Genomic DNA, 13,891 nt, shown 5'->3' on the forward strand with positions numbered 1-13,891 from the left:
CCAAACAGTTCTTTTTAAGAATGGTTCCACAAAGTTTTCGTGCCCAAGTTAGAGCACATAATATGGCTGAAAAGAAATTGCCGCAGGAAGCAATGATGAATGGATAATTCCCCGACACACGTCTTCTAAACTCGAAAGGGATGATCACCATCATCAGATGATGGCGAAATAGCATGCCTCTTACTCCCAGCGAATACAACTTCACTTATCCAGCCTATGGACTAGGGCATAATTGAAGATATGAAGCAACATTACAGAAAAGCTTTTGTGGAAGGCTTGCTTTCATCTGATGATGCCATCACTGTCAGAGAATTTTGTAAAAGATACAACATAAAACGCTATACAAAGGTTTTCGACAACTGGCTGGTGCGAAGATATAGCTTGGACAGAGAGAAAATTCAATTGCTGCTGCAGGGAATCAAACCCAAGTCCTTTCACTTTCCGGGTGAATGCCGTAGACCACTAGACTACAGAGGCAACGAATATCTGAATCTTTCGTTGGAGCTCGTGTACACTGAACGGGACCGTACATGAACGGTCGACAACAGGTTACAAACTCAAAGCTATGTACGGTCCCGTTCAGTGCACACGATTTGATTTTGATTTGAACTGAACGGTAATTATGCATACTTATCAATCGTCTTTTTTGATAATTTATTTATTTGTCTTGTTTTGTACAGCATAAAATACAGACAACCAAGAAAAACAATCAAGGATATCTAAGATCCCATACTGGTTGTTGCAGAAAAGTTACATTGCGTTACAATAAGTTGCAGTAAGTTTACAAAGGTTCTATAACACTTGTTACCACACACAGACGTGCGCGCATGCACACACACAAATAAACAAAACGAAAAGGGAAGAAAAAATAGCAAAATCTAAAAAAATATAACAATAAATCTTGGTAAGTTCATAACTTTTACCGGCAAATATGCATTATACCTAGGCGTCGTTGGTAAATTTCATAAATACTTGAAATTTATCACTTTTATCTGTGATTATGCATGGTACCCTAGTTACCTATGTTACTGGCGTGTTGGTGGTAGCGACCGAGTGGAGTGGTGGTAAGATGCTCGTCTACCATCATGAAGGTTGCTGTCACGGTCCCAGGTTCAAACCTGAGGGAGGATATAGATAAGATATTTTTTCCGAACGAGATTGAGGCTACCACCGTAATCATTTCTAACCCATCTCATTAATGGCAATAAATTGCAATATAGTGATACGGCCGAAGTTGGTGTTTGGTGAAACAGTATAATTTTTGAACTTTCACAAATTTGAAAAATATTCCAAACGAGTCTAGTATGTGTGATGAATATAGTTGGACCACGATATAATGATAGCATTTCACGATCGTACCCCGATATAATCAATAATATCATGTATGAATTATCATGTATAATATATCATATAGAGCTAATCATAATGTTCAACAATGACGCGACGCTTGGGTATTATGCATAATCATTAGTGAAAGTTACAAAATTTTTTTATTTATTTAATTTTCCAACGGCGCTCAAGTACTATACGTAATCGCCAGTGAATGGCGATTTATCAAACTTTCCAAAATGCTTGGCGATTATGGATAATAACCGGATTATCAGATTCACCTTAACATCTACATGGCAATGGAAACCTTACGTAAGCGCCAGTGACAAGAAAATTCTGAAATGAGCTGTTAATCGCACATCTTGCAATTTATAGTGATTTGTTTTTGTGCACCGCTCTCTATCGACAAAAAACTGAACTAATTTTATTTTTTGTACCAAAAAAAATCCCCCATCGTGACAATAACTTTCTCGCTAACCACATTCAAATTTCTCAACTCCTTTAATTTTCATGAATTTTTAAAATAATTACAAATTTGTTTGCTTCCCCCCCCCCCACCCCACCCCTACCTATTTCAAATTATGAGAAATCGAAAAATAGGAAAAACGATCAAATTAGCATAAATTTGAGACTTTCGTTTCAGGTAATGAATGAATATTTCGTTCATGAAATTAAAATATATATTCAAAATTACGAGAAAATTCTTCCAACATAGTGATGAATAATGAGAGGAAACAGCGAAGTTATAATTTTAATGAAGCTACAGTATATTTCTGAAATAATAAGAATAATTATCAAGAAAAATTACTAAAAATAATCACTTTTGAATCGATATTCAATACTGTTATTGCGATCATTACTCGGAATCTATCAGGTTATACAATTATGTTTTGAGTAAGGAAATCGAAATAAATCCTTTTCATAATATTGGATGAAAAAAATCAAATTATGTGGCATTTGTTTCTCAAAATAATTTGTTTTTATCCATAATGTTCGGCCCCAGTATCTACCCGTAGCGGGTCGCCACACATGCGAATCGCCTTGTGGCACAAAGCCCAAACAATCAGATAGTTGTGGCATAAATGTTTTAAATGCCCAAGTGGACATCCATCCAGTTGTTGGCAACCATTTCCTTACTCGTAAATATCAAGGCCAGAAGAAATGTTACTCGTGGAATTCTTTTCCGACGTGTACAATTTCCGCGGGCCTCTCATTCCTTATCATTGGTCTCACTCAATAAGGCAGGGATCTTACACTTTTCGGACACCGCGGGCCAAATTGAAAGTTCTCGCGAAGCCCGCAGGCTACCAACTAATGAAATTTAGTGGCATCTTAAAAGGGGATAATGGGGGGGGGGGCTTTTCTGAAAAATATTTAGATTAATTACTAATCAGATTAATTAATTCTGATTTTTATCTGGAATTGTTTTAAATAATTCTGTAATTAATTATTGCTGTAGTTCTAAAACAAAATTATTCTCCTCAATATATCTTGAAATCATTTCTTTCAATGATTATGCAATTACTATTTTATTGATTGTGAAATAATTTCTATCAGAAATTACGAATTTATTTCTACCATTGAATTGTAAATTACTAATTCTGCAATTATTTGCTTCAAAGAATCTTAAATTATTATTTTTTCGCTAATTCTGCAATTATTTGCTTCAAAGAATCTTAAATTATTATTTTTTCGCTAATTCTGCAATTATTTGCTTCAAAGAATCTTAAATTATATTTTTCAGTAATTCTGAATTTTCATCAATTATGGAATTATTTGTTTCATTAATTCTGAGTCTTCATCATTTTTGGAATAATTTGTGTTTCATTAATTCTGAGTCTTCATCATTTTTGGAATAATTTGTGTTTCATTAATTCTGAGTCTTCATCATTTTTGGAATAATTTGTGTTTCATTAATTCTGAGTCTTCATCATTTTTGGAATAATTTATGTTTCATTAATTCTGAGTCTTCATCATTTTTGGAATAATTTGTGTTTCATTAATTCTGAGTCTTCATCATTTTTGGAATAATTTGTGTTTCATTTATTCTAGAAATAAATTTGTTTCATTAATTCTAGAAATTAATCATTTTTCAATATTTTCAACCATTTCCTGAAAATGATCGGTGGGCCACAACAAAGAGTTCCGAGGACCAAATGTGGCCGGCGAGCCCTGAGTTAAGGACCCTTGGGATAAGGCAATTCATTCGACATGGGGCTCCAAGTGCCAAAATCGAGGAGAAACTTGATTCCAAAAAATTTCTAACATCGTGTAAATGCATTAAAATACGACCAGTGGATTGAAAAAAAAAATGTAACAAAATATTTCAAAAGGTTTTGGATAATCATTTTATCAGACTTTCTGAAAAATCAGAAGAAAAATGTATAGGAAACAAGAATTCTTGTTAAATTTTCTTAGAAACGAAAAGATATCATACATGATGAATGATTTTTCATTTTATAAAATATGCCATATCGAAATCACAGGAAAAGGAAATGAATAGTGAATTTCCAATACAATTTCTGATCCTTCGATACATTGGTTCAAAATGGTATAAAGGTAGGTCTGAATATTAGAAAGAGCTGACTTCGATCGCGTAGTATGTCTATGTCAGACCTTATCCATGTATGGCTCTTGAAATCTCACAAAAAAAAATTCTTGTTTCATTTTATAAAAGTTGAGTTTCAGTTATGTTGCTCTCGAGATAGTCTCTTATATTCAAAAGATGGGATTTCAAATTGGCTGCTTCAACTTCGGGGAAATGCGATCTTGATTCTTCTTCTTTTTTTTTTTTTGTTATTATGTATCCCCATCTCTGGACGAAAGCTGAATAAGATCAGAAAAACGAGAGGCAGACATTGTGAATGTATGTTGTAGACATTTTGCTACATAGTTCTGAAAATCCTTTTGCGGGAGACATGAAAGAATATGGAAAGACGGAGATGCGTCAACGATTCCAGCATCCGATTAAACGAGGTATTCGATTACGCAAGGAAAACAATTCAATTGTCGTTTCAAACCGTTAGCATAGCTTGTGAATTGAAAAGTGATGAATGATCAATATAAATAATGCTTCTGGAATAAATCAAATTAATTAAATATAAAATAATGCTTGAATCACAGAATCCCTTGTTTCATTGACTACTTGGTCATTGTTTTTTAGGAACGCAACCTTAGCTAATGTTTCGTGCAAAATACACTAACGCTCAAAAGGTAAGCAACAAAATAAAAAGTGCTTATAAGAGTAAATGTTTTAATTATTAAGACTAATAAAGCATTATTAAGATTCTATGGTGAAATTACAAAGAAATAGAATCTTGTATTAACAAGTGGAGAGGTCATTTTTCTATATGCATGTTGGCCATCTGGTGGCCATATGTCATTCACGAGGTATTAGTTGATTGCTGACGCCGTACATGTACGGAGCCTTTCAACATATACACTATCTGCCAATAAGTATTTGGACACCTGTGATAGAAAAGAAAAACTAACTTTATTCAAAATCAATAGTTGTTAGAGCCTCCACGAGAGGCGTGAACCCTCCGGGGCATATTTTCCACAAGTCCTTGTGTGACGGCTAGTGGTATTTTCTTCCACTCGGCTTGGAGAAGACATGTCAGTTCCTTCACCGATTTTGGACGGGTAGGGCACCCCTTAATTCGGCCATCCAACTCGTCCCAGAGGTTCTCGATAGGGTTCAGGTCTGGGCTCTGGGCAGGCCAGTCCATTCGATGAACCCCATTGGCACCATAAAAAACCTGGGTTAACCTCGCAGTATGACAGCTGGCATTGTCGTCCTGGAAGTAACAGGGGTCCACACCGTAAAACTGCCACAACGTAGGAAGCACATTGCCATCCAAAATAGTGCAGTAGGCATCGGCGTTGAGCTTACCACGAATGGGGACTAAGGGTCCCAGTCCATACTAGGAGAAACACCCCCAGACCATAATTCCACCTCCGCCGAACTTGACTGTTGGCACAATGCATTCTGGCAGGAGACGTTCTCCAGGCAGACGCCAGACCCTGCCATCCGAACGGTAGAGGGTGAACCTTGATTCGTCGCTCCAAAGAACCCGTTTCGACTGATCTACGGTCCAATTTCGATGTGCTTTGCACCACATTAACCGAGCAACGCGGTTGAACTTTGTGATCAAAGGCTTATTGGCAGCAGCACGACCATGAAAACCAATCAGATGTGCTTCTTTACAGATGGTATTCATTGAAACAATACTCCCGGATGCCTGTTGAAACCCCTCGCGGATGAGGGCCATCGGTTGGGTGCGGTTCTTCCGAATTTCTCTGGACAGCACCCGTCGGTCTCTATCTCCCAGTTTCGTTGGTCTCCCGACTCGGGGCAAATTCCGACAATCATAGTTCACCTTCCACTTCTTAATCACATAGGCCACTGTCGATTTTGGGTACTTCAGCTCGCTAGATATGTCCCTTAAGGATCGGTCATTTTTGTGATACCCGATAATTATACCTTTCTCGAAATCAGAGAGCTCCGAACAGCGCGGCATCTTGCATGCGACTAATTCCGATGTTGTTTCCTACACGATATATACCGGCGGAGGGCGTAACGTATCTCAGGACCGCAGATATCGTCATTTGCATAGGTGTCCAAATACTTATTGGTAGATAGTGTATATATATACGCTCCAAGGTTGAAATATTCTATATGCTTCCATAGATTAGATGGTAGAGCACTCGTCCGGCAAGGGAGAGACCGGGGTTCGAGTTTGAGTCCCCGTGAGGGCAGAGATGAATTTTCTTCCTTGTAATCTTCATCTCCACAAATAACCAGTCTTTCATTGAAATCTTGTGTTAACAAGTGGAGAGGACATTTCTATATGAATATATTGATCCACAAAAAGTTTAGTGGAGAAGGTCTAAGAAGGAAGACTGACAATGTGAACATAATTCAAAATAGCCTGTATTGTTACTGTACAGATCTGTGGTGGTGTGTTGTATTTCTGATGACTAGCCATATGTGAATGAATTATCTGATGTACTAATTTTTGATTCGTATTAATGTCTCAGAAATGTTTAGAAATTGTGGAATGTATATGAGATGCACATATTTACTATTTTATTTTGCATTTTAAACACCTGAAAATATGTTTCACCTTTTACGGTTGGAAATCATGTAGGATATGCACCGAGCCATCACACGGTTAGTTAATTCACGGAGAAAGTCGTCCAATACGAGATATATCCGCGTTATGGGGGTAATCGGGAATGAAAGCGATAGGGAGTTGCTCCAGACCAACTTAAACAGGATTGCAGCATGCGCAAATGAATGGAGCATGACGTTTAGCGTTGATAAGTGCATGGTCGCTCATTTTGGTTAGAACGACCCACGGTTCTCTTACGAGGTGAATGGTGTCACTATCCCGGATGCAACTAGGGTCACCGATTTGGGAATTCTCATTGACGAGCGACTTAGGTTTTCTGAAGATTGTTCAGCGGTGGTCAAAAAATCGAATAGAATGCTTGGTCTCATTTTCAAAAAGGTCTCTTCGCGTTCTCCTAAAGTCATTCTTCCGCTTTTTCGAGGATTAGTTCGTCCTGGACTGGAGTATGCTGTAAGGTTTTGGAGACCATACCTACAGAGGGACATAGGATTGGTTGAAGGGGTGCAGAGAAGAGCTACGCGTGTCCTTGTTGGCGCACAGGGCTTGAGTTATAAAGAGAGACTTCATTTTTTGAATATGTTTACATTGGATGAACGTAGGTGTCGAGGAGATATGACCGAAGTGTTCAAAATTTTCAATGGGATGGATAGGATGGACCATGAACTTTTAGTACACCGCCAATCGACTGCTTTTACAAAAGGACACCAGTACCGATTGGTGAGGGACAATGCAAGGTTATGGTGTCACAGGGAAGTTTTCTCTAATAGGGTTGTTAATAAATGGAATAGCTTACCCCCGGAGGTAGTAAATTGTAACACAATTGACACGTTTAAAAAGAAATACGATGAACATGTTGGGGTAAATCGAGAAGCTATCCATTCTTAGAATAAGACAACCATAAGCATTCTTTATGGGCATTGTACGATATTTTATCATGTGTATATATTGTTTATAATTTGTGTTAATTGCATTTTTAATTGGGTTGCTGTTTTTTTTTTAAATATATGACATACATATTTTTATGGCCACTTTTATGGCCTTATCTTTTTATCAGCCACCTCGTTGGGCATTTTGCCTGTTGTGGCGTTGTATTTGTATTTGTGTGTTGGATGCGTAGGTTGGGCAACGTTGATCCATACCGATAATAAGATTTTCAATGATTCACCTTACTGTATCAGGGTCCATTTAAGCGAAAGACTTGTTCGCAGTGCAGCGAGGCTTTGGGAAGGGCCATGGAGAGCAGCTGAATGTTTTCGATGGATGTCTAATTCTCTACTGGGTTCAAGTCAAAAGAAATAGGCGGCTATCCAATACGAGTGAGCGTTTCGGATTGAACGTAATGCTCGACAACACAAAGAGTGTTAAATTTTGCATTATCGTCCACAAACATGGCTTCAGGTCCTGTAACAGAAAGAAATGGTGCGATGTCATCTCGATAGTGCACTACCGTCTCTGAACCTCTTGTGGGGACATGAAGGTCAGTGCAGGCGTCAATAGGAATTTCTGTCTAGGACATCATACCGTTACAATGGAGAATTATCAGTTTATTGCTTAACTTTTGAGCATGAGTATATTTCTCACAAACTGTATCATCTACCTACCGAACTTGATGGCCTGTGCAATTTCTTGTATGTCAAATTGTTTCTTTGCTGCCATTTGTGTAACCATCTTTATGAAGCAAAAAAATTTTAACAGTTCCCAAAACCACTGGTGACTTTCTCTGCTTTTCACCTAATCGTGGCGAAATTAATTAATGCGTTTTAACATTAAAGAATTATAACATTTTTTACAATTAACATTTAAACAATGCTATACAAATAAGTCGAAACCGTCAAAATGAGATTTTGCTCTTTCGTTTTCTGATCAAGCTTTCGTTCTTTTGTCAAAAAATCTTCAATTTCATCAGAATTTTCCGTAATGAGCTTGAGAAATTCCCTACTCACCGACGATTTCAGTTTGAGTTTCTTTTTGTTTCTCATCTCATCCAAAACTTTAAATTTGTTACACAAACTAAAAAATCCTCTTTCTTTCATTTTTCTAATTTCAAGGCATTGTATGAAGCCATGGCGTTTGTTTAGATTTTTTAAATTTTTTACTTTTAACAGGGAAATCAGTGCCGTTCTATGGAATAAATGAAGAACAAGAATAAAGTAGAATAATTAAATATACCGGAGATAGATTGAACAATTCCAGGCCAGAACCAACTTTTAACTCGAAGGTTTTTAATGGATCTTAACTTGTTACATAGTTTTCATGATTGTTTAAATGTTTTATCTAATAAAAATGTTATGTGCATTGTAGGTATTTATATTTATAGTTGTCGTGTGAATTCCAATAATATTCGATTGAGCAGGGGAATTTTTTTTATATATAGTCTCATCTACGGCACCCCATTATACGAATGAAGGTTCAAGATTCAAGGAAATTTCTTTTTTGCAATTATTGCATTAAGCGAGGATCTTTAATGTTATCCCGCGTGTAGCTTGAGGTATCCGAATATGTTGAAAACATCATTATAGAAGACAAGAAGTTTTGTTTTTCTTGTAAAATCCCTGTTTGTTGTGATTCCAATACCAGGCCTTATTTTGTTTATATGAGGCTTAGAATCGAAGTTACGTCCAATTTTAGCATTGTGTTTTTACATTCAAGTAATGCGTAAATAAAAGCTTTAAACATGTTTTACGAAGAATGCTATTTCTCTGACATTTTACCTGTGTTTGAAACATGATTTCTAAAAACCTATTTATTGTATCATTACGAAATTTTGAAATAATATTCTGCTCTATAATTTTGAGGTCGTGAACCAAGAAATCTAAGGTCTATCACATACATTTGTCTAATTACAGTGTTTTATAGACGATTTGTAACATGGAAATTGAAAAAAAAAACGCACTTACATTAACAGATTTGAGGGTAGCTTATGAACGTATCATACAATTCTTTAAATTTTTGCTTACAGCCAGCACCATAACTATCTGAATATACTGTAAAAATAACTAAAGATGTGCCATACGTAGAATATTTTGTAATCGAGTTTCCAATATTACACGAAGTTTGCTTGAAATTTCACATAAAAAAGAACTTTCCATAGAAAATGACTTAGGTAGTCCAAAATTTATTACTGTTTCCACCATTTTGAGACACTCTTTCTATCTTCTAAATTTCACTCCAGAACCATTTTGTAGAAAAGTGCTTTCGAACGTAGCCGGATATTTAAAGTGCTCTGGGAATGTGACACGGGTCACGTTAATGATCTGTAAATATGCCACCGGTCGCTTAAGTGTTATTCGTGACTAATTATAATCTATGCAGTCATCTCATGAATCATGCTAAGTGCTCAATCATCCTAACACTGTGTGAATTAGGTTATTAATTTATTAACATTTTTCACAAATGGTAGATTATCGTGTACTTTGAAAGTAACAGATTTTGTATCTTGAAGAAGATAAAAACTTGAAATTTTCTTAGTTTATCTTTGAATACTCAACTGACATAAACTGCTAATACTTCTTTTGCATTCAAATATAACTTGTATTTTAAATTTTAGTTCTCAACTTCTCTCTTACAAAAACTTCAGCTATCCCTCATTTTTTCTTTTTCATCCACATTTGATTATTTCTTAGTCAAATTCGTTGGAAAAAACAGAAAGTGTGGGTTGCGTGCAAAAACAAAAAACTTTTATCGAGTGAATTACCTTACGAGGAAGATGAGTTAGAAATTATTTTATTACCCATCAGTGTGAGATATAGCAAATGTTTATATCACGGACGTTGTGTCTCTACTGTTGTCATCTAGCGTCAATTTCCATGGTCAATATAGTGTATATACCATTATTCTCTCTCTCGAACGGGAGCTATATAGGTCTGAGTAGTTTCAGTATTCTGACACTGCCCAGACCTATGCAGCGCCCGTTCTGATGGAGGTATTCCATCGAAACTTGGTATATACGCTATATGGACCATTGAAAACAGGAAAATTCAATTAAAAAGTGCCACTTATCAACTTTCTTCCTTTATTTTCTTTCAAACCGAGCACAACTCAGGTCTATCCCCATCTATGGGTGATTTACTACCTAGTGAGTTGTGCCGGAAGTGTGACTGTGTGTGTACCTAACAGTCTGAGTGCGTATGTAGTAGTGTGTTTGATTTTTCAGTGTCGCCATCTATATTTCAGAAGTGCAATGAGTGATGTGTTGTGATTCAATTACGTGTTTATACTATTTCTAGGTCTACTGCTCTCTGTGGCGAGACTTTTTAAAGATGAGATCGGCTCGCATTCGCGCGATGAAGTTGGGAACCACAGAAAACCAACTTCACCACCACTGTGGGGTTCGAACCCGAGAACTCGCGACGTGAGTCTGTCACTATGACCACTCGACCACCACAGCGGCTACTTATAGACTGGTGGTCAGAAACTGACCTATTGTTTCATTGCATAAAACTCTCTCGCACGGTCTCATTAAGATATCCTGAAAATTTGGCTGTGTTCCGATGAATCAAAAACTACTCGGAGTATGGGAACGTTAATTTTAATCGTCATGCATAACGTACAATAAAATTATACATTCTATGTGCCTCAGTTGTTCTTAACTTTCTTCCGTTCGTTACCCCTAGCGTAATAAGAATTGCCTCCGCGTACCTCATTGATCGATGCGTTTACTATTTGTCACAAAATTTAGTTTTGTGTAATTCATTCTCTATTAATCAACTTCTACAAATTCTTTTACGTACCATTAAAGTCCCTTTTTAATTACGGTTTGTAGTTGGTTTTGGTTTCCTTTTTGAATAATTAATTCAGAAACTAAACTTAAAAAAAAGTTTTATTTTTTGAATTTGGGAGAAAAGGATTCAATGAATTGTTTCCCATTCATCCAGCCAAAACAACAACACAAACATGTTTTTATGACACTTGATTAAATCTTTTTGACGTTTTTTCTGAGTCATGCTCAAATCTAAGCGCAACATGCTGATAACACGAGGTACAAATGTAAACAGACCGCGAAATATTGTAGTGTATAATATGTAGTGTTAATTATATTTTTCCTCAATTGAAATCAAAAGCAAATAGATCGCTAACCGAAAAAGAAACTTTTGCAGCGTGAATTTCGCGATTCATTTCAGAGTTAAAAAGAAAAAGCTAGTTTGTTTCATATTTTTCAAAGAATTTAATTAATTTAATTTATTTTTCAATACAATTTGCTGAATAATCAGTCGGTATCTTATGTTACAAAATCAAGGACATAAAGCTCCTCGAAAAGTCACAGAGGTCGTTTACTAAACGAATAGCAGGCATGAGCGGTTTGTCTTATTGCCAGAGACTTCAATTTCTGGGTTTGCACTCGCTGGAATGGCGTAAAATCGCTTCAGATCTGGAGATGTGCTACAAACTAGTCCACCAAATTGTTTATCTACCGTCGAGAGAACCTTTCTTCGAGATAATAGGCAGGCGCGTTAGCCTACGGAGGCATCGCTTCCAAATAATAATACCAACGGCTTGAAGGGATTGCTTTTTCCACGGATATAGATGCCGTGTGGCGAGAATATGGAATAGTCTGCCATCAGAACTTGTATGCGCCTCCTACGCAAGATTTGCTTCCACTGTCGAGGATTTCGACCTAACTCCGTATGCGAAGTGCTATCCTTTCTGACTATTATTTCTAATTATATTTATTATTTATTCATTATTATTATTATTATTATTCCAGTGTAAGTGCATTACATGCCTTCTGGGGTTATTGTAAATAAATAAAATAAAATTGGGACTTAGAGGACAATAATTCATATTAAAAATACTCATTATATATTATAATTTCACCTAATATAAATGTATTTGTCTGTCTTTGTAATTTTACTTCTTTTCAAGGTACAGCATTATGTTTCAAGGTACAAGGCCCAATATTGCTTGCCCAATATTACATTTTAGCTTTCCCTAAAATCCTATCTCATGGCTATGGTATCACAGAAAGATAATTTCAAATTTAAATTTCTTGTGATATTTAGTATCACCCGATGTTTCATACAGTATATAGATATTAATGATGAATTTAGTGAAATTTTACGGTAGAAACTGACTCAAAATGAAAGTTTTAAAAATGTTCTTAGGTAGCTTATAAGTCTGTACTATAGTATTTGAGATCCCATATTATTATATTTTTACTGCTTAAAAGATCTTGAAAACTTCAACATCTCGATTGTAAATATCGAAGTTCCGTGGAATCTTCAATGTCGTTTTCCGCAATTTGACTTCATATCAATGTCTTGAAAAGTCACGCGTCAATCGATGGTGTATGAAAAATTTCGGCAATGTGTGAAATGTCTCGGTCGTGAACTGCTCTTGAGTAAATTAATTCATTAGAAACTTCTACTGCATATTAGATTATCGTACGTCGCTGTAGACCATGTCTCATCTCCCTGTTCCGGAAATTTAATTCAGTATGGAAACTTTCTACTTCAACTCTTCATAAACACTTTGCCAATCATCAAGACAGGAATTTAATATCATTAATTGTATTGATCCGTTTATTATGCAGAATATTCTTTACCAGTCTGTGTGAATTCATTGAAATACGACTTTTCAACGGGAGAAGTCGATCTCGTTATTGGAATATCAACTACGGGCGTGAAATTCCATTCGTTCCAAAGTACACAAATGATACCAGAAGAATTTCCTTTCTTCAATATTCATAAATATTTTAATTCACGGGTCCACACTCAAGTTTTTCAATTAACAAATGGAAATAACCAGCAACTCGGCAAAAATAAATCTCCCGACTTCCCTTTAATTTCTGTAATGAGTTCAGCAAACGTATGTGATGTTTCCGTTTCAGCATGTTTACGTCAAAATTTACAACTTCATCCGGAGAAATACTTCGTTTAGATACTATTTTTAATCACGAAATCGGTAGAAAAGTGCATGGTATGACGGAGGCACACGCGCATTCCGTTATAAATAAAAGTTCTGTTCTGTAGGTTCGGAAATTTAACCCAACCGAAAAAGGCTCAATCAGGATTCCATTACTTGATTAGCTCTTAACTTCTACTCCTTCTGTTACTCGTTTCTGCATTCGATATATTGCTTTTACCAGGAAAACGGAAAACTAAACGGCGCCACTCTTCCATCTTACTGCAACTAATTCGAAATAAAAGGCATACGAAATGAGAGGTAGCGAAGAGATAGTGTCTCTTTTTCGTGGGGGGGGGGGGGAAGAAAAAAAAATTCCAATGACTACTGGTAAACGTATAAAAGAAGAGTCTTTAGTATTGTGCTCAGAAAGCCGGAGCTAATTGTTATTTCATTAGACAGCTTCGACTGCGGAGGAGTGGTCCGACGGTGAGAAGCGGTGCCAACTTTGTTTAACATCAGTTAGCGGAAAAGCCTTGAAGAATACAAGAGGAAACTGAAATGAAGGATGTTTCCAATTAACAAGT

The sequence above is a fragment of the Pholcus phalangioides genome, unplaced genomic scaffold, assembly GCF_987345545.1.
Source record: "Pholcus phalangioides strain wild (caught in Gottingen) unplaced genomic scaffold, Ppha-v1.0 ptg000002l_1, whole genome shotgun sequence".
NCBI lineage: Eukaryota > Metazoa > Arthropoda > Arachnida > Araneae > Pholcidae > Pholcus > Pholcus phalangioides.